At 44.9% G+C, this 20587-nt stretch overlaps 1 protein-coding gene across 10 annotated transcripts in view; it reads left to right on the forward strand.

The window, feature by feature from the left end:
* Window positions 1–20587, forward strand: part of LOC128329859 (poly(rC)-binding protein 3-like) — a 469417-nt gene that overhangs the window by 118959 nt on the left and 329871 nt on the right. For 9 of the 10 annotated variants that reach the window (XM_053261677.1, XM_053261689.1, XM_053261678.1 and 6 more), the window contains exon 2: window positions 4806–4904. The exons of the other annotated variant lie outside the window; for it this stretch is intronic. The gene's annotated coding sequence lies outside the window, so the exon portion shown is untranslated. The remainder of the gene's footprint in view (window positions 1–4805; window positions 4905–20587) is intronic. 10 annotated transcript variants of the gene reach the window in all.

The raw sequence follows: 20587 nt of genomic DNA on the forward strand, positions 1-20587 counted from the left end.
GTCCCTGAGGAAAAAGTCCCTGGACTGCACCTGAACCATAAGGAGTGAGGTAGTATAATAACCACTGCACACCTCTGGGCTCCTCCCTACCCCTGTTCTTTCCTAAATCCAGAAACCTGTTTCTCTAAAGCCTCCTTTCTCTAGCCAGCCTGGAGTAATCTAATTCGGACACCAAGCTTAATTGCCTCTTTGTAAGTTACCTGGTTACTCTGTGATGTATTTTAGTAATAATATTGCCTTAATCAACTCGTTTCCCACTGTACCCCTAAACCCTTCAATGAACTGATTGTATTCATGAATCTCAACCCCCTCTTTGTCAGTTCATTTTCCTGGAAATTGCACACATTTATTCTGATGTGGGACTACTCCATTCTAGCTTGCTAATTTTCCCACACAAGCCTCAACACAGTTAGGGGTGTTCTCCAATCACCCCAGCGTAGTTCCATTAATGCATGTGGGAGGGTACACTTCCCTAAAAGTGTTCAAAACACATAATTAACTTTGCACGCTCAAAACACGCAAAATATTTATTACAAGTTTAGGAATAAGGTTTGAGTAGAGGAACAGACCAGCCATGAGCTTTTCCACACAGGGCTTTTAGCTTGCATCTCCCCCAGAATAGAGGGTGTGCTTTCATATATTTACCCTGAAGATTTACCCTGATGTCCCTGTGAACTATCAGGGAGCACTTCAAACATGATTTGGGTTTTTCATTATGCATTAGAGTGTAGCCTGATTTATATCCGGGGTTAAAAAAATGCACCCTTTGCATCAGTTTTTTGGGTGACTTTGAACTCACAGTAAAGCCTTGCAGTAAACTCACAGTAAAGCCTGCTGTATGAATATGCTCTATATAAAAATTCACTTGTAGCCCTGAAGGCCTAATCTGAAGGAACATTTACAGGTTATAGGCCAGTTTAACAAGGGAGGACCAAATGGCTGGCTTTAACTTGCCAGAAGTAGAGGGAATAATGGAAGAGAGAGAGATGTGACTTCACCAAACCAGGTTGGAGTAGGTGAGGTTAAAGTTATCCTTACAAGCAATAGGAGATGACATCCCACAGACTCACAGAGCTAAGAAAACTGTTGGAATCAACCCCATTGGTGACTTAACTGATGGACAAGGCCCTGGAGTCTCTGGGCCTCCTACTTGCATCCCGAAACAAAAGGGCTGAACAAACATGTTGGCTCTGGCAAACTAGAGCTGAGAGATGAAAGAAAGGTCTGTTTTTATCTGTGCATGCTTTCTGCAGGTGACAAAGTGTAAACAAAGAGGCGGCAGGAGGAAGAATAGCAGTGCTGCTATCATCATTGGTAGAGCCCAGTAACTACAGCCTCTGGGCCTTTTTCGTTTGGAAAAGAGGTGACTTCGGGTAGACATGATAGAGGTGTATAAAATTATGCATGGAATGGACAGAGAGAATTCCCCCCCCCCTCACAGCACTAGAACCATGTCATCCCTTGAAGCTGAAGGCTGGGAATTTTTAATTGATTGATTAAGTGCTGTCAAGTCGGTATCGACTATAAGCAACCATATAGGTAGATTCTCTCCAGGATGATCTGTCTTCAACTTGGCCTTTAAGGTCTCTCAGTGGTGCATTCATTGCTGTCGTAATCGAGTCCATCCACCTTGCTGCTAGTCGTCCTCTTCTTCTCTTTCCTTCCACTTTCCCCAGCATTATAGACTTCTCAAGGGAGCTGGGTCTTTGTATAATGTGTCTGGGAGTATACCTCCCAGCATACTTTGCTCATCCCTCCCAGTAACACACACACCACCACGATGAAGCAGCATAGTGGGACTTGGGGCCTCCAGGAATTTTAGGACCAACATAAGGAAGTACTTTTTCATACAACTCGTAATTAATGTATGGAATTCTCTGCCATGGGATATGGTGGTGGCCACTAGCTTGGATGGCTTTAAAAGGGGCTTAGACAAATTCACGGAGGACAGGTCTATCAATGGCTACTAGTCTAGTGGCTATAGCCCACTTCCATCCTCAGAGGCAAGATGCCTCCAAATACCAGTACAAGGGGAGCAACAGCAAGAGAAAGGGCATGCCCTCACCTCTTTCCTGTAGGCTTCTCAGAGGCATCTGGTGGGCCACAGTGTGAAACAGGATGCTGGACTAGATAGGCCTTGGGCCTGATCCAACAGGGCTGTTCTTATGTTCTAAAAGGCTGAGATTGGTAGTATATGTGCACTACTGTGGCATCACTAAAAGGACAAAAAGAGAACACAAATGCACATAAAAATTGCACATGCTGATTTACATGTATAAAATTGATTGATTGATTGATTGATTGATTAGATTTCTATACCGCCCTTCCAAAAGTGGCTCAGGGCAGTTTACAAATGTAACTTTAGAAATAATTTGAATAGAAATACAACTTATGACCCCCTTTCAAGACCCATATTTGAAAATCCAGACCAAGAAGGACAAATCCTTGGCAGCTCTTCAAAATAGAGGACCACTTGGGATAAGAGAGGACACCTGGCCACTAGGGATGTGCACGAATTGCGATTTGAACAGTGATTCACAGCACAGTCAAGGCACCTTTAAAAGGGAGGAGAGCAGGTCCATACCTGCTCCTTTGCTGCAGCTTCCTGTTTTGGTGGCGCGTCCCCAGCTGCCCTCACACACTGGCAGGATTGGCAGCTGCGAGAAGTGCACACAATGGCAGCTGGAGGAAGCGCTGCTGACACATGATGGCAGCTGGAGGACATGTGCTGTGGAAACAGGAAGCTGCAGCAAGCAGTGGAGGAATACAAATATGAATATGACTAATATTTATATACCGTTTTCCAACAAAAGTTCCCAATGCAGTTTACATAGAGATAAATAAAAATAAAATAAAATAAAATGGCTCCCTGTCCCCAAAGGGCTCACAATCTAAAAAGGAGGAGGGATAGGTATGGACCTATTCTTCTCCCTTTTAAAAGGTGCCCAGGTTGTGTTGCAAATCACTGTTCAAATTGTGATTCATGCACATCCCTACTGGCCACCCTAGCAACTATACCTATCAGACTGTAGTCTCTGGATCTATTGAGAACTATTTCCATATAAGATTGTTCATAAACAAGAGTTTAACAAGAACCCATTAGTTTCCTTGGGTTTAGAAAAGTGAGTGAATGAACTGCATTATCTAGGTGTGTTTGTACCGGATCTAGCAAGGGGGGAAAGCTGTTGAACCAGGAAAGTCTGATTGCAAATGGAAGGATTATATAGGAGCCAGGAGCCCTGCCCCTTCCTGGAACTCAGGCTGTCTCTGATCCAAAACAGATGTCTGTGCTGGCCTCCCCCTCCTCCCAAATAGGCCCATTGGGAGGGAGACTGCAATCAAGCCGTTCATCTCTGGCCCTGATGTGATGTTGTCTCTGCATCTGGGGTTCTGGAACCAATGGAGGTGGCTCTGGGGACATCACTGGAGAGTAATAGGTCTCCAGACCAGTGGTCTTTCTATTTTTTCTCATCTGTGTGCTCAATGAGTTTTGTTCTGGGTGGCAGTATCAAGGCAGTGTGCACCCACACAGATGCATTCAGAGTGGGGCCTTCCTGATTCAACCTGAATGGGATCTAAAATTAACTGAGCAGACATCAAAAAATGTGTGAATGCACGTTCACATGCACACCTTAGAGAAAACACTGCTCCAGGGTGCTCTGAGGGGATGACTGCAGGAGGGACAACAAGTTCTGGCTGCTCAGGGCTATTATCTATCTATCCATCATCAAATTTGTTTGCCACCCCAAACCTCTGTCTCTGGGTGGCTTACAGCATAAAAACAAGCCAAAACATAAAGTAAAACTCCTTGAACAATTTAAAATTACAATTAAATTTTAAAAATTGGGTGAAAAGGTAAGCCTTTAATAACTTCTTAAAGATTGTCAGAGATGGGGAGGCTCTCATCTCAGCAAGGAATGCATTCCAGAGTGTCAGGGTAGCAACAGAGAAGGCCCGTCATGCGTAGCCACCATATGAGCTGGTGACAGCTGCAGGCAGAACTCTCCAGATGATCTCAATGGGCGATGAGGCTCATGGAGAAGAATCCGTGACACCCGGTTTCTTCGGGTGAGCGGGGAGAGCAGGCTAAGCCCGCTCTCCCCGCTCACGAGCGGAGAGGGAGCCCTGGGTGGCCGGATCGGCCACCCACACGATTGCCGGCTCCAAGACAGAGCCAGCGGGGGCTGGGGAGCTTGGGGGCCACGCGGCCCCTGCAAGCCCCAGTATGCCCTGCGCGAGTGCGCAGGGCATACTGGGGAGACCCCTAAGCCGGGAGGTGGCTCCACAAACCTGCTTTTTACCAGGGGTTCCAGAGCGGGTTAGCCGCTCCAGAACCACCAGGCTCGGCTGCGAGCCCGGTGGTTCTGACGATCAGCAAAAATCGGGCTAGCAGAGGCTAGCCGATTTTTGCTGATCATCAGAATAGCCCCGTTCTCTTAGATACCTAGGATCTAAGCTGTTTAGGGCTTTATAGGTTATAGCCACCACTTTGTACTTTCCCCGGAAACTTATTGGCAGCCAGTGTAACTCTTTTAGTATAGGGGTAATATGGCCTCTTTGAGATGACCTGGGGATCATCTAGGTAGCTTTCTCCTGGGCCAGGAGTCTCAACTGGGGCATACTTGTCCACTTTCTTTCCAAGGGATCTCCTCTAAGTTGGAGTCCAGGTGGGTCTTGTCATTCTACTGTTTCAAAACAATGTCCAACCTAGATATGTAAGAGCTGCAGTGTTGTCTAAAAGCTTGCATTAATCTAAGTCTTATTGCTTGCAATTTGAATAGAACAATCTTTTTTTTTTTTTTAAGCCAAGGCCTTTTTCTTCTCTACTATGAGGAACATAAAACAGACATTCAGCACAATACTGATCTCTGAAAAATGATTTGAAGAGGTGGCGACCAAGCCTGGTAAGTTTCTAGTGGGGTTTTTTTAGTTCTCAGAATACGAGACAAATACTCACAGTTTTTCCAAAAACATGTTTATAAACAAATTCCTGGTTTTATTTGTTTTGCTACATCATTCCCATGAACGCATTCCCAAACATGAAAAACATAAAACTTACCTGGGCATGTTGATTGAATGTATAACACTTACCTTGGAAACAAAAATCAGGATGTGATTTTCCCTTTATTAAAAGGTGCAGTTATAAGTTATGTGTAAATATACTTTCTTTGTCAGAGTTATGAATAAGACTGAAGTTGAGTAAAGAAAGGGGGAAGGTTTTCTGCCTAAGTAGTTTTTTGTATGAATATGTATCTTTTTCAGACATGTTTACTTTTGAAATATCTCTGGTTTAGGCATTGTTTCTCAGTAATTTAGCTGTACCACATAAAGAGCCTTACGTGCAGGCATTGGTGGTTGTCAGAAAGAGGCCATTCTCTCCCTGAGTCTATGATCTACAAATGTTCCGTCTTGTATCATTTAGGTAGCCTGTCTGCACAATGAGTAAATCAAGAATAAGGACATTGTGAATATCGATTATTTTCTGCCTCTGATGTAAAAACTGTATATTTGCTCTTGTAGATAGGTAATCTGAACAGACAGACAGCTTGACAAAAATATTATCGGATATGTGGGGGAAAGAATGGTGACTGAGAAAGTTGGTGAGAAATTAAGCCATTGCAGATAAGATGTGTATGATAAACAACAAGATTCAAATCTTTGTTCTACTACTTTGTCAGAGCCTCTGAAGGGACAAGGAGAACTATTACTTGAAGTTCTCCATATGAGATTATGGGGAAAAGAGATTATTATGGAAATTTGATATTTATGTTGAAAGCTTTTGAACTTTGAGGAAAACAAGTACATATGTCACCCATCAATGCATCTTCATAATTCCTTTCCATTATCCAGATATATGAATGGATTTTTTTCTATTGAATAGTAATTGAATTGTATGAGCTTTGCTTCTTAGCCATGTGGCAACATGCTGAGAGGGTACGTTATGATGATTGGTCTTGTCACATGATGTTTGTATTCATTTATAACCCATGTCACATGCAGGGGATATATTGAGCCACCTATTTCTCACCTTGGGCATCCGTGCCATGAATTCTGTGGTGATCTAGAGTGCCAAAGTTCCCTCAAGGTGTTGTGATAGTTTACATTATGATCAAGTGGGATGCTCTTCTAACTCCAGAGTGTCTAATCAGGGGCGTAGCAAGATTGGAGTGGGCCCAGAGACAAGATTTTAAAATGGGCCCCTAACTGATATACACACACAAACACACTTCACAATATATAGTGCACTCAAACTCACACTCACATCCCCATTATGAATACGGTGAATATCTAGTTCACATTGAATCTAGTTTTTTAACTCTCTGCTACTCTCTGATACTGCCGATCTCCAAAAGACTCAACATAATTCATAGGAGGTGCAACACGGGTGGGTGGGGAGTCATGTGATGTGCCTCGGGGGTGGGGCCTCGATGCAGTGGGGCCCTGAGTTGTCTGTCTCCCCTTGCCTAACAGTAGTTACGCCCCTGTGTCTAATCTTGCAGAGACTAGCAAGGATTTCAGTACTTCGTGCTTGCCTCAAAGTACTGGTATCACTTTTGTCTCACTATGCAGGGAGTGCAACATCTTTCCCAAAATAGACACAGACTAGGAAAAGCCCAGAGAGCTTCCCCCTAAACCCCAAACTATGAATCATCAGAAAAGGGGAAAAAACCTTTAGAATATCTTTTTAAAACATATGAAGAACACGCACAGCAGTGAATCACCTCTATTATTGTGTGTGTGTGTGTGTGTGTGTGTGTAGATAGATAGATAGATAGAAAGAATCTGGGCCTCCCAAGTTGGGGGACAAGGTAAACAGTTCAAGGGCATGGGAGTGGCTGGGAAGACCTGAAGACCCCCTACCACTGGGACTCCACACACCAGGAGATCCAGAGAAACCCAAGCTAGCCCTACCTTCATCCTCTGACTTGGAGGACTCTCCTGTGAGGACAGGGGCATAACAAGGCTGGAGTGGGCCCAGAGACAAAATTTTAAAATGGGCCCCTCGCTGATACACACACACACACACACACACACACACACACACACACACTTCACAATATATAGTCATGTGACTTGCCTCATGTGACTTGCCTCTGGGGGGCCCCTCGAGGCATGGGGGCCCCCAGGCAGCCGCCTCCCCTTGCCTAATAGTAGTTACACCCCTGTGTGAGTACATCCCTAGTGGAAGTCCCCTAGTGTCACAGGGCCCAGTGCTTAGAAAATCAAACATGGCATCTTTATACAAGAGAGCCTTCCCTAGAGAAGGAATGAAGCACTCTGCCTAGGCAGCAGACATAAAAACCAGTAGTCTGCTCCAAACAGCTACTGGAGCAGCATAACTCTTACGGAGCAGTATCTCTCTTATGTTGCTAGAACCCAGTTCTTGTGGGTTTTAGGCTTGGATCTAATTGTCAAAATCCTGACCCCTTTCTGTTTGGAGCCACAGGTATCTGAGATCTGCATCCATCCCTACCTTGACAGAGATCCCAACTTGGCTTAGAACAGAATATGTGTAATATCTGTATTAACTCTGCTTTTGCAGCTAAAATAGATTTAATTCTTCCCCCTTCTCATCAGAGATTCCTGGGAGCTGGAGAAATTTTTTTAAGGCATGGAAGGCCTGGGATTTCTAATATTTCTCAAAACCTTACCAAAATTCATTTCCCAGGATTCTATATATGAAAAGGATCTAAGTTTGAGCATGAGCCAAGCATGTGATACAGCAGCTAAAACAACTGGTGTTGAAGGGGATCTCCAGACCAAGTCCTATGAAGAGTAGTTACAGGAGCTGGGTATGCTATCCTGGAGAGAAGATTAAGTGAGATGTGAGTTGTCTTCAAATATCTGAAGGGCTGTCACATACTGTATTCTACTGACAAGCAGGAGACTATTAGAGTCAGGATTCACGGGTCATCCCTGGGTGAACTGAGAGGACAGCAGCAACAGAGACAGGCCCTTTACTGCAACTAATCAGTCAGGAATCTTCCAGAACTAGCACCAGGCGATATCATGAGAGTACAACCTCAAATAAAACAGGACAAGGCATGGCACAAGGCAATAATAATTCAGCAAGAGAACCAATGGTCCTATAAGATGCAGATGGATAGTGGATGGATTTTCAGACTCAACGGATGACATTTCCGGAAACAGCAGAAGCATCTGGTGCACCTATGGAATCAGATATGAAGCACACAAATAACCAACTGAGAGTTCAGCACAAGGCGACAAAGACAAAATCCACATCACGTGTTTACAAAGATGCCTGAGAACAGTACAGAAGAGAAGAATGCAGAAGAGAAGAATGCAGATGATAACCAATGACACATACTGAGACAGGAGTGGAACAATATGGAGGAGGCCACCTGCCAAACGGTGTAATGGAACCAAAATGCACTAGAAGAGGATGAGTCATTAATAGGCCTGCCCATCTCAGAGACTATATGTAATACTTTTGTTGTTGTTTCCCCCCCCCTTTACCTTTAAAAGGGGAGGGGTGTAGCAATATTAAAAGAGAGGAGGCAGACTGGTTAAAGTGCAGGGTATGGGAAGAACCAGGAAGAAGTTAAGGGCAACACCCACTTTCTGACTAGCTGTAGAGGAGAGTGGACACACACTGAGAGAGCTGTGTGAATCTGTTTACCTTGAATAAAAAGAAAAAGTTTGTTTGAAAGACAGAGAGTGTGCCTGCTGTTTGAAGCAAGCCAAACAACTTGAATCAGGATATACACCTGTCTTATAACAATGGTCACTGTGTGGAATCAGTAAACTGGCCAGAAATATAGATGCCCCTGAAGAATAATCACATGTGATATGAAACTTGCAGGTAGGAGTGGATTCTGGTCAAAACAAAGAGCAACTTTTTTATGCATTGCAGCTTGTGTCTGCTTGTATTACTCCATTCTGTTTTGAATATGTCAAACAAAGAACCTAAGCAAATAGATTCTTTCAAATTGGGTAAGCTGATGGAGTTATGAAATGTAGTGGCTTGGCAATTCCCCAGTTGAGCTGGCTAATAAAAGAAGCTCATCTCCATCCACCAGATATATTCCTGATGTGTCTAATAACTAGTTTGCTATACTGGGAGCGGTTATCTTTATGCATAAGTTAGATTTGTGTGTGTTCAGCAGTCATCTTCGATTCACAACTGATTGGAAAACTGTACTTAAGTGGGAATGTGAGTGCTTGTTTCTGCCCAGACAAGCTTTGCTTGTTGCGCCTTTGTTGTTTACAGCCAAGGTTAAAAGAAGACTATAGCTGGCAATGTGCCAGAAGTGTGCCAGGAAGAATGGAACTGTCTATGAGGATGCCCCAACAGCACCCAGCTGTGATGAATTGAGTGGGGAGTGGCTGCTGTTGCTTCCACTGGTCCATTTGTCCTGATTGCAACATGGCCAGGAAGCCCATTGCCAGTCCTGCTGCAGCTGGAAAGCCCTGCCAGCCTTCAAAAGAGGGCTGCTGGTCTTGTGCTAGCAAGCCTGACTTGTCTCCTTTGCTAAGCAGGTTCTGCCCTGGTTGCATATGAATGGGAGACTACAGGAGTGAGCACAGTAAGCTATTCATATTCCCCTTAGGGGATGGAGCTGCTCTGGGAAGAGCATCTGAGGTTCCAGATTCGCACCCTGGCATCTCCAAGATAGGGCTGAAAATGATTCCTGCCTGCAGCCTTGCGGAAGCCGCTGCCAGTCTTTGTATACTATACTGAGCTAGATGGTCTGACTCAGTATTTTGCAGCTTCCTATGTTCCTAAAGCGGTAAGAGGTTGTGAATAGGGGTGTGCACAAAACTGGCTTGGCCTGTTTGGTTCAAATTTGAACCAGGGTGGGTAGGTTCAGTTTTGGTTTTGCTCAAACCCCCTCTTGGTTCAGTTCGAATTCAAATCCAACTCGAACCGGTTCTAAAAGGTTCTGCATAGGGTATAATGGGGAGTTGAATCAGCCCATTATTCCATATGCAGAGCACCTAGGGGCACAAAACCAGGGTGGGTGGTAGGTACCCATGGGTGCCAACTACCACAGAAACTCCAAAGCAATCAGACACTCCTGCAATTTTTAAAAAAATGATTTTTCAGTCCCCCCCATTGTTTTGCTTTCCCCCAATAGGGAATAATGGGGGTTTGAGGATGCACCATCTGCCCCCTTGGGGGGTGCCTAGGCACCAAAGTGGGTTTGGGTGCAAGGCACATTGTGCCGCAATGCCCCACAAAAGCCCCAAGCTGGTGGAGTTCATGGTTTTTAAATATTTTTTAAAAAGATTTTTACCTGTTTCAGTGCAATGAATATGAATCCCTCCCCCATTCAGAAAAAGAATTGTTGTGAACTCATTGGCAGGAGAGGAGGCACACAGCAATCACCGCCAGGTCCAGCCAGACTTGGCGGTGGGTTGCCCAGAACTGCGCGTGGTTCGTCTCACGGTCTTCCTCCATAGGCTCCTCCAACTACTGGGCAATGCGTTTCACAGCACCTGAGGGCCTGGTAGGCCAAGTCTCCCACAAACTCGGCAAGGCACCAAGGCACACCCACTTACACCACTGGGCTGTTTAGTGGGAGGAACTGCCTGCTGTGTTGGCATCGCTGCCTGGGATGCCGCACTGCTGGACTGGGGAGAGGAAGGGTAATCCGTACTGCTGCTGGGTGTGGGTTGCACACGCTTGCGGGGGGAGGGGGGACACCATCACCACCCTCCTGGTGTATGGTTCCCCTGACCTCCTCCTCTCTAACTCTATCAACCAGGCAAGTCATCTGCGCAAACAATATTGCCCTTGATGGTCAGGTCACAGAGACAAGACAGGACTTACTCCTCTCTGTCACCCAACACACCAACCAGCCTGGACAACCCTGATCCTCAGTCGTCTAGCCAGCACAAGCCCCTCTGGCATGGTCAGAGAAGTCTGGAGTTCACCCATCAGCTTTTCCAGGAGCAGAGCCATGGGAAGGGCCTGGCTTAAAGGAGTGGCATCAGCACACAAGCTCTTCGTAGCAAACAGGAAGGGCTCGAGTGCTGACACCATCTCGGACATGAGCTTCCACTCCGAGTTGGAGAGGTTGCACATGCCCAAGGCCTCATTCCTCGCCAGGTCACCGAGGGCCACCTCCTGCTCCAGCAGGCACTAGAATAAGAGGAAGGTGGAGTTCCACCGGGGATCTACATCCGTGGGGATGAGATGGTGAGGAAGATGATGCTGCCACTCGCGGAGCAAGTGCCTGGACCTCTCACTCCAGTGGAAGTGAGCTGCAATCTTGCAGGCCTTGTCCACAAGCACCCTCGTGGCAGCAACAGCACCCTGAAGTGGACAGTCCTGTTCCCTAGATGCCTTCGCCTCCTTGAGGCCAAGAGTGTGCCTCACAGCCAGGTGGAGCATGTGTGTCATGCAGCGGATATTCACACACTCCAACACTGACTCTACCGCTGCTGCAACATTGGAGCCATTGTCTGTTACAAAGAAGCCCTGCTGAGGTGTGGCAACCCACCTATCCACTCCTCAATTTGGTGGCCAAGTATGGCTGCCACCTCCTTGGTGTGCTTGACATCAAGGTCTCCACGTACAAGATGGTTCACCTGAGCCGAAATGCAGGGTGCGATGCACTGGAGCCAGAAGCAGCACCGGACGTCCTCTCTCTCTCCGGGCCCCACCAGTGCGCAGTCAGGGCCAGGAAAGCAGAATGCATTCCACTCACACTGTTCCGGAGATCAGTGGTGAAATGCAAGCTGGTGCCAGGCAACGCTGCACTCAGCAAGGCTGACACAAGCTCCCTGCACCTTGCGTACAGGGAGGGAACCATGGTCTGGCTGAACGTGGATCTTGAGGAGATCATGTAGTTGGGTGCAAGCGTCTGGATAATCTGGCGGAAGCTGGGGTTTTCAACCACCTGAAAAGATTGCGTGTCAGTGACCATCATCTCCCTTATGAGGTGGGTGAGGAGATGTGGGTCCACATGAGCAAGACACTTCCTCCCCGACGACTATGTCCACTGCTTGACCGGCAGAGTGCTCTGTTTCAGGGAAGACTTTGCACAGCCCTTGTCAGCACTAGTCGCAGGCACACTAGGCACACTAGCGCTGCCAGCGGAGGCAAGGACATCTGGGTGACACCACCTCATGTGTCGCCCCAATGAGGTCGTCCCCAGATGCTTAGCATCCTTGCCCTGACTGACCTGTGCCCTGACCTGTGCAGACAGCAAGCAGCGGTTGGGGCATTTCGGGGGTTTTCTGCCATCTTGGGCCTCTTTGGTGATGGTGGACTTATGGGGGCCGCTGATTGCCCACCGCCATCACCCACCCCCCTTCCACCTTGCATGCCAGCTGAGGCTGAGGGGGTGCCTCCTCCACAGCAGCATGTTGAAGATTGAGTTCCAGTGCATCGACCTTTTGCACCAACTATCCTGATAACCACTAGGGGCACTGGGAGTGGAGATAGTGAGTAAGGGTCTCCCTAGCTGTTCCTATCTGCCTCTATTCTATGACCCCTGATATGACTCCTCAGGCATTTCCTGTGGTGAGTCAGAATCCCTCCCTTTCCTCTTGGAGAGCAGATGGAAACATCTCTCTCCCTCCCTCCCTTCCTATTCATTATGTAGCTTAGGATCAGGTATTTCCTGTCCAAAGTGTACTTCACTAATAAATATGCTTTGTATTTTTGATTCTACAAGAATATCCATGTGTCTTCTCTAAATAGCTGAAACAACTCTGCATTCTACTCTGTAACTGGGGTGGGTAGCTTCTTTAGTGCTCTGCTAATTAATCACAAAACCCATCATGGGTAAAAATACACCCTCCAACACAGCAGACCCTTCCTTGGAGTCAGACCCGGCCCTGGAGGACCCAGACTTGTTAAGCATCATCAGGGGGACCCCCACTGAGTGGCGAGAGGAGCGGTAGGGGGCCACAAGAGAGAGGGACCAATAGGGTGCCAGTTCTGCAGGGAAGCAGCATCTCAGCAAATCACAGCAAGTGACAGAAAAATGGCCACCAGCACTTAAAATGGAGGCTTGAGCCTTCAAGCCTCTTTGAACCAGTTTGATGGAACCAGGCTCTGTTTGGATTGAACTCGGACTGGCATTGCTGTCGTTTTGTCTGAGTTCAAACCTTAGAACCGTACCATTTCGAATTTGAACGAGTTAGAACCTCCTAACCTGTTTGCACATCCCTAGTTGTGAAGAGGGGGTGGGGCGGGGGGAAGAAGCTTGTGCTCACCTGGACTGTTAGTGGGGAGGCACAGTAGCCCAGGGAGTGAACAGCTATCCCTCACTCCTTCCACTGTGGCTGTTTGCTTGTGCCACTCATTGCTGCCATAGCACTTGGGGCCTGCCCATCCCCCGAATGTGTTTGAGGGAGCAAAGGAGGCCTAGAACATAAGAACATAAGAACAGCCCTGCTGGATCAGGCCCAAGGCTCATCTAGTCAAGCATCCTGTTTCGCACAGTGGCCCACCAGATGCCGCTGGAAGCCTTAGACAGGAGTTGAGGGCGTGCCCTCTCTCCTGCCATTACTCCCCTGCAACTGGTACTCAGAGGCACGCCACCCCCGAGGCTGGAGGTGGCCCATAGCCCTCCGACTAGTAGCCATTGATAGACCTCTCCTCCATGAAGTCATCCAAACCCCTCTTAAAGCCATCCAGGTTGTCGGCTGTCACCACATCCTGTGGCAGAGAGTTCCACAAGTGGATCATGCGTTGTGTGAAAAAGTACTTCCGTTTGTTGGTCCTAGACCTCCTGGCAATCAATTTCATGGAGTGACCCCTGGTTCTAGTGTTGTGTGAGAGGGAAAAGAATCTCTCTCTCTCCACTTTCTCCACACCATGCATGATTTTATAGACCTCTATCATGTCTCCCCACAGTCGTCTTTTTTCTAAACTAAAAAGCCCCAGGTGTTGTAGTCTTGCCTCATAAGAAAGGTGCTCTAGGCCCCTGGGCATCTTGGTTGCCCTCTTCTGTACCTTCTCCAGTTCAACAATGTCCTTTTTTAGATGTGACCAGAATTGTATGCAGTACTCCCAAGTGTGGTCGCACCATAGTTTTAAGCACATTATAATATTCGCCATTTTATTTTCTATTCCCTTCCTAATGATCCCTAGCATGGAATTGGCCTTTTTCACAGCTGCCACACATTGAGTTGACACTTTCAACGAGCTCTCCACCACGACCCCAAGATCCTCTCCTGGTCAGTCACCGACAGCTCAGATCCATCAGTGTATACTTGAAGTTGGAGTTTTTCATCCCAATGTGCATCACTTAACATTTGCCAGCAATGAACCACATTTGCCAATTTGTTGCCCACTCCCCCAGTTTGGAGAGATCCTTTTGGAGCTGCTCACAATCTGTTTGGGATTTCACTACCCGGAAGAGTTTGGTATCATCTGCAAATTTGGCCACATCGCTGCTTACCCCTGCTTCTAGATCATTTATGAATAAATTAAAAAGCACCGGTCCCAGTACAGATCCCTGGGGGACCCCACTTCTTACTTCTTAGAAGTGCTGTTGCTGCCTGCTCTGTGAGCAAGGCAAGCTCATCTGGGGAAGAGCCTTTCTCCAGCTGCTCACAGCCAGCAACTGAAAAAGGCATGGAGATGCAGAGCACGAGCAGCTTTTCAGTATCCCTCTCTAATAAGAAACTGCTGCTGTGTGCTGTTTCTATCCCTGCCAGCACTGGGTACTTGGGCCCACCCATCCACCAGATCTGATAGAGGGATGAAGAGGGTCTAGGAGTGCTTGTGAGATTTCACTCTAATAATGCATGCAGGACCTTTTAAAAGACTTGGGGCCGAATGTTCATTTGAGCCACTTTCTTATCTCTGGCTGATATACTACACAACATTATGTGCATGCAACGGAACATGTAAATTGAATGTACTGTGTTCGCAGTTGCGTGAGAGCACTGTTGTGTGAGCACAAACATTATGCAAATTGAGTTCTGCAATAGAGTACCCATTATCTATAATAGTGGCCCTGCTGCAGAACTCCATTTGCACAAATTTTGCACGAGCAAAATGAGTCATGTTGCGCTACTGCACAACAAATAGTTGTCAGCCACAGCATCCTGTGTTAATGTAATAACCCCAAATACTGAAATAACTCTTGATCCTGGAGTTAGACTAACTGATTAGTTTTACTGTCTTGAATGAAAAGGATTGATCTGAACATTTCAAATACTGAACTGTACTTTGGATTCCCCCCCTCCATGTCATTCTTCCCCTCCTTGTGCCCACCACCCACCCAAAGGCCCTAATGTGTGGTAGCTTTGTTAAGTTGTTCCCTTAATATCCTAATTGTCATATTTCAAAAAGGCACCATTTATTGAGATTTTAAGCCACCTCACAGGCACAGTGGGGAAATGACTTGACTAGCAAACCAGAGGTTGCCGGTTCGAATCCCCGCTTATACGTTTCCTAGACTATGGGAAACACCTATATTGGGCAGCAGCGAGAGAGGAAGATGCTGAAAGGCATCATTTCATACTGCACGGGAGGAGGCAATGGTAAATCCCTCCTGTATTCTACCAAAGACAACTACAGGGATCTGTGGTCACCCGGAGTCAACACCGACTCAATGGCACTTTATTGAGCTTTTACATATTTGTTTGAATTTAATTAAGTATTCAATCTGATTAATCAACAGAAACTTCTTTAATTATCTGAAAGCTGGGGTCCACAAATTCAGTCACTAGTGGCAGTTTCCCCAATATAACCATCTCTTCCTGGATATCCAGCACAGAGATCCCCTCCCCTGTGTTCTCAGCAATTGCGGAGAACTTGGAGGAGTCCTATGAATCATTTCAAGGAAAGCTCTTTCTCTTCATGTGGAACTTCTGCAGAAAGCAGAAACAGAACTCTGCACATTTCAGAGGACTTGAAGTGTGGATGAGGGAGCTATGGAAGCTGCTGAAAAACCTCTGATAACTTATATTTCAGAATATGGATGGATAATTCTCAACAGTCAAGCTAAAACTCACTGACACTTTTTAAAAGGGCAGTAGTTTTCTCACTGTGCTGTGGATAGGTATTGCCCCTTCAGGCAATTTTGTAGGGGTGAGGCAGAATTTACAGCAAGTTGCAAAGGTCAGCTTTTGGGTATATTAAAATGTAAAATGTCCAAAATAACACTGCATTTTAAGACCGTGTGTTGTGGTTCCTTTTTTACACAGGAAATGTGTAATATTTTTTAATACAGGAAATACAGCCACATGTAAAGAATAATTGCATGTGGTCTGGAACCCTCAATGGGAAAGAGGAGAGAACCAGGGAAGTGAGCCACTACATGACAGGAGATTCATATCAAGTTATCCAATGCATCAGAATCAACTCAGAGAGTTACTTGTGAAAGAAATATTCCTCATTCTCCTTGCTATTGCTTTGTATCAACCTACTGAAGAGCTTGTTCATAATTGTGGAGAGTAGTTGTAAATTCTATCATATTAGTTTACAGTCATAACAAGACTTCAACTTATCAATAGTGAAAACTTGATGTAAAAGGAAAACTAGCAAAAATTAATGTGGCTGTAGTTTCCAAAAGTCATTTCCAAAAAGGTTATTGGTATCTGGTTTAGAGGAGACTAATAAAGGTGAAAAACATGGGATACATTATTAGCCTACTTTCCAGTCGGCTTATGAGATCACCCGGCATTGTGTGTGTGTGTGTGTGTGTGTGTGTGTGTGTGTCCCTTGTCAACTTCACAATGCTTGGAACAATATGAAATAAATTGGGTATAGTTGTAGGGGCACATAGGGACACCTCAATGGTGTAGTTTTTGATGATGTCATCCACACCGATTCAAGATGGCAGGTGCGTAAACATTTGAGGCTCAAGTGGGCTAACTTGTGAACTGTTTAACCGATTTGAACCAAATTTGCTACAGCTGTAGAGACACCTAGGGATGCCTCAGTGGTGAAGTTTGTGATGATGTCATTCACCCCAATCCAAGTTGGCAGACGCTTGAATGTTTGAGGTACAAGTGGGCTAATTTGTGGACTGTCTAACTGATTTGAACCAAATGAAGTACAGTTGTAGTGAGTGACATACAGGAACACCTCGATGGCATAGTTTGTGATGATGTCATCCACCTCAGTTGATGGGGTGGATGATGGCAGACGTGAAAACCTTTGAGGTGCAAGTGGGCTAACTTGGGAACCGCCTAACTGATTTAAACCAAGTTTGCTACAGCTGTAGGGACACCTAGGGATGCCCCAATGGCGTAGTTTGTGATGATGTCATTCCCCAGCATTCAAGATGGCAGATGAGTAAGTGGGCTAACTTGTGGACTAACTGATTTGATCCAAATTACGTACAGTTGTAGTGAGTGACACACAGGAACACCTCAGTGCTGTAGTTTGTGATGATATAATCTACCCTAGTTCAAGATGGGGGACGCGTAAACCTTTGAGGTGCAAGTGGGCTAACTTGTGAACTGCCTAACCGATTTGAACCAAATTTCTACAGCTGTAGAGCACATGGGGAAACCTCAATGCTATATTTTGTGATGATGTCATCCATCCCGATCCAAGATGATGGACATGTGAACCTTTGAGGTGCAAGTGCACTAACTTGAGACCAGTCTAACCGATTTGAACCAAATTAGGTACAGTTGTAGTGAGCAACACACAGGGATCCCTCAATGGTGTAGTTTGTAATTATTTCATCTACCCCGATCCAAAATGGTGGACATGTGAACATTTGAGACTCAAGACTTGTGGACCTCGATTTGAACCAAATTTAGTCCAGTTGTAGAGATGTGAAAAGAAAGTAGGCAGATTAGTTCTTACTAGAACAACTTGTCTCTTGCTTCAGTAGTGTTCAAATGTCTGTACATTCATACATGTTCTTGTGTGAATGACTGTACCTGCATTCATTGAATGAAGCTGGGTACTGCTCCCTCAAATGCATGGTTCAAGTAGGAAGTATATTGCAGTACTTGTGAATAACATAATTTGTGAATAAACATAACATACCTGCGTATGGATCTGTAGCTGCGTAGACTGCACACAGATAGTATGTGTGTTGAATATTACCTGAACAGGGCTACAGTAGTCATTACAACTGGCATCTATTTGTAACCGGACTAATTTCTGAAATTATTTAAAGGAGGAGTTAGGGGGATGAGCATGGAGATGGTAGCCTGAATGATTTGGCAGCTCCTTGGGACATATGTGCACTAGAAATTTATACTGGTTTTATAGACTGATTTACTGCCATGATTTCCCCCCAAAGGATTGCAATAATTGTAGTTAGGTGAGGATACTGATAATTCTGTAAGGAATCTTTAACTACCCTGCAAAAAACGACAGTTCTCAGAGTTTTCTGAGAAGAAGGAATGCCTGCTAAAGCAGTTTGTCCATTGTGTAATTATGTCTGCAGTTTACATTTGAACAGCTAAGCTGGCCACTAGTGGGCTTATTTGTCTGGCTTTTAGAGTAGGCTTTTAATCATTCCGTACTGAATTTTTCAATATCTTCTATATCACTCCACACGGCGCACCCCACAAAAACAGATGCATGTAAACACTAGCTAGTGCCAACTAGCTTTTTTCCTTCTCAGTAGGTGTGCAATGAAAGCTCTGGAAATGAGGGAGCAGTTAGGTCTTGACCCCAGTAAATATGTTTTTGAAAACAAATGGAATTTCTCAAGAAAATTTGCAACTAAGCTTCCAAAATATCACAGTTCTATGCTACAGTTCAGTTTTTTAAAATTAATTATTATCTTTTTAAAAAAAATACAGCAAATATGTAGTGTTTTAGAAAATAAGTGCAAAACAACTTGTGATCAATATAAACTATCAATTTGTTTTGGGAACATTTTCATTGCTGTGTTTACTAGATATGGAGGAGGGTGCCCCCCCCCCCGCCAGACCAATAAGAAATAAACATTGGAGCAATATGATGAGATGCTTCTTGAGACTGATCAACATTACTTTAGATCTTTAAATAGTAGAAAAGTAATGTCCCCACCATCACTACTGGTAGTTTGCTAAACAGAAGTTGTAGGTTTATAGTTGTGGCGTACCATTCTTTGCTATGCAAGAGCTTTTGAAATTCGACAGTGTTGTTCTGGCCAGTTGGTACTGCCACTCAGAGCTGTGTTATGGTGCATGTTAGAACAATGCTATTTGATACTGGAACAGTAGTGGGTATATGTAACATGAATTATGGTTGTTGTTCAAAGCATTCTGGAGAACAATTGCAGATACTTGTCCTTGAACCAAAATAGCTACTGCATGGTAGAATAGATGCTTGTTCAGTGGTACAGGTCATAGTTATATTAAGTAATCCAAAAGCCTTCAATTTAGGACAAGAATTAAAATGCTTTCACTTTTCACTTGTGCTCTAAAAAGCAAAGTTAAAATGTTCATCTTAACTTCCATGCCTTATAAGCTGTAAAGATTTTGTACAGTCTTGTATGTTGTGCTGGCTTTAGAAATGAGGCTGCATGCAGCCACACATCGCCTTAGTCTTTCAGTTTGACACTGAGCTGGGGAGAGATGCATCCAGGCATAAATTAAAAACACACAGCTTCCTAGAGAGGCCCTTGATGAATTCCTGCGCGATGCATCTCTACAAGGCATAGTGCATATGTCCCCAGTGCAGCCACAATCACTTCCTACAGATACACCAATTCATCTGTCTGATACATCTCACAAGGTACAGTTCTTCTTCTTCTTCCAAATATAATGTTTTGTAGTAAATGTCTAGATAGAAATTCAAGACATTTAGCAGTTTAACATATTATGGGGATGTCCCCTGAATTTCTCTCTCTCGTTCTTGCCAAAAAGTGATTACAAATCACCTATTTTTAAACACTTTGAAATCTGCTCATATACAACTGAAATCAAGGCTTGAAATTCCTATTTGGCTACCAAAAACAACAACAGGCAACAGCCATATTGGTTGTACTGTGACATATTGGTTGTACTGTGTTTTTTGTTGTTTGTTTTGTTTTTGAGGCCTGGTCATTTTGAGTATGACGTTTCCTGTAACAATCTGGCCAAAAACAACTATGACCTTGAAAAATCCAGAAGGTACAAGTAGTGTATAGTACCATTGTGCAAGAGCACAATAAAAAGTACACCGGAAGAATATATGCATAAAGTGCATAAAGAAGCAACGGAAAGCTTGTGTAGATGCAGTGAGAAGAGAAAAAGTGTTCAGTGAGAAATCTCTGGTTGCTGACATCCCCATTCCTCCAGGAAACCTTTCTCCCCTCAGGCTGCTGCCAGTTCAAATGCTTCCTGGCCCTTAATGTAAATGGAGGAGGGTGGAAAGAGTGCCAGTTTTGAATTCTTCCTGACTTTGTGCACTGCATGGCACCTCTTCTAGATATTGGCCATGCCCCCTTTAGTATAGAATGGGCCTGAATTGTTGGAGACAAAGAGGCATTAAAATATTTCAAAAGGTATGATATCTGTGTTGAAAAACTTAAAAGCCAACACTTAAAGCCCCTTTTTATAGAAGGTAGTTCTTAAACTGCTGTATCTGAGCCATTTTTTCAATGGATCTGCACCAAGTTTGGAAAGCTAGTAGATGTCTGCAAATGTACAGGCAGGTTTGACAGATGGTTTCAGTTTTATGACCAATGGAATGTTCACAGCTTTCAACTGTGGAATG

Source organism: Hemicordylus capensis, chromosome 6, assembly GCF_027244095.1.
Source record: "Hemicordylus capensis ecotype Gifberg chromosome 6, rHemCap1.1.pri, whole genome shotgun sequence".
NCBI classification, from domain to species: Eukaryota; Metazoa; Chordata; class Lepidosauria; order Squamata; family Cordylidae; genus Hemicordylus; species Hemicordylus capensis.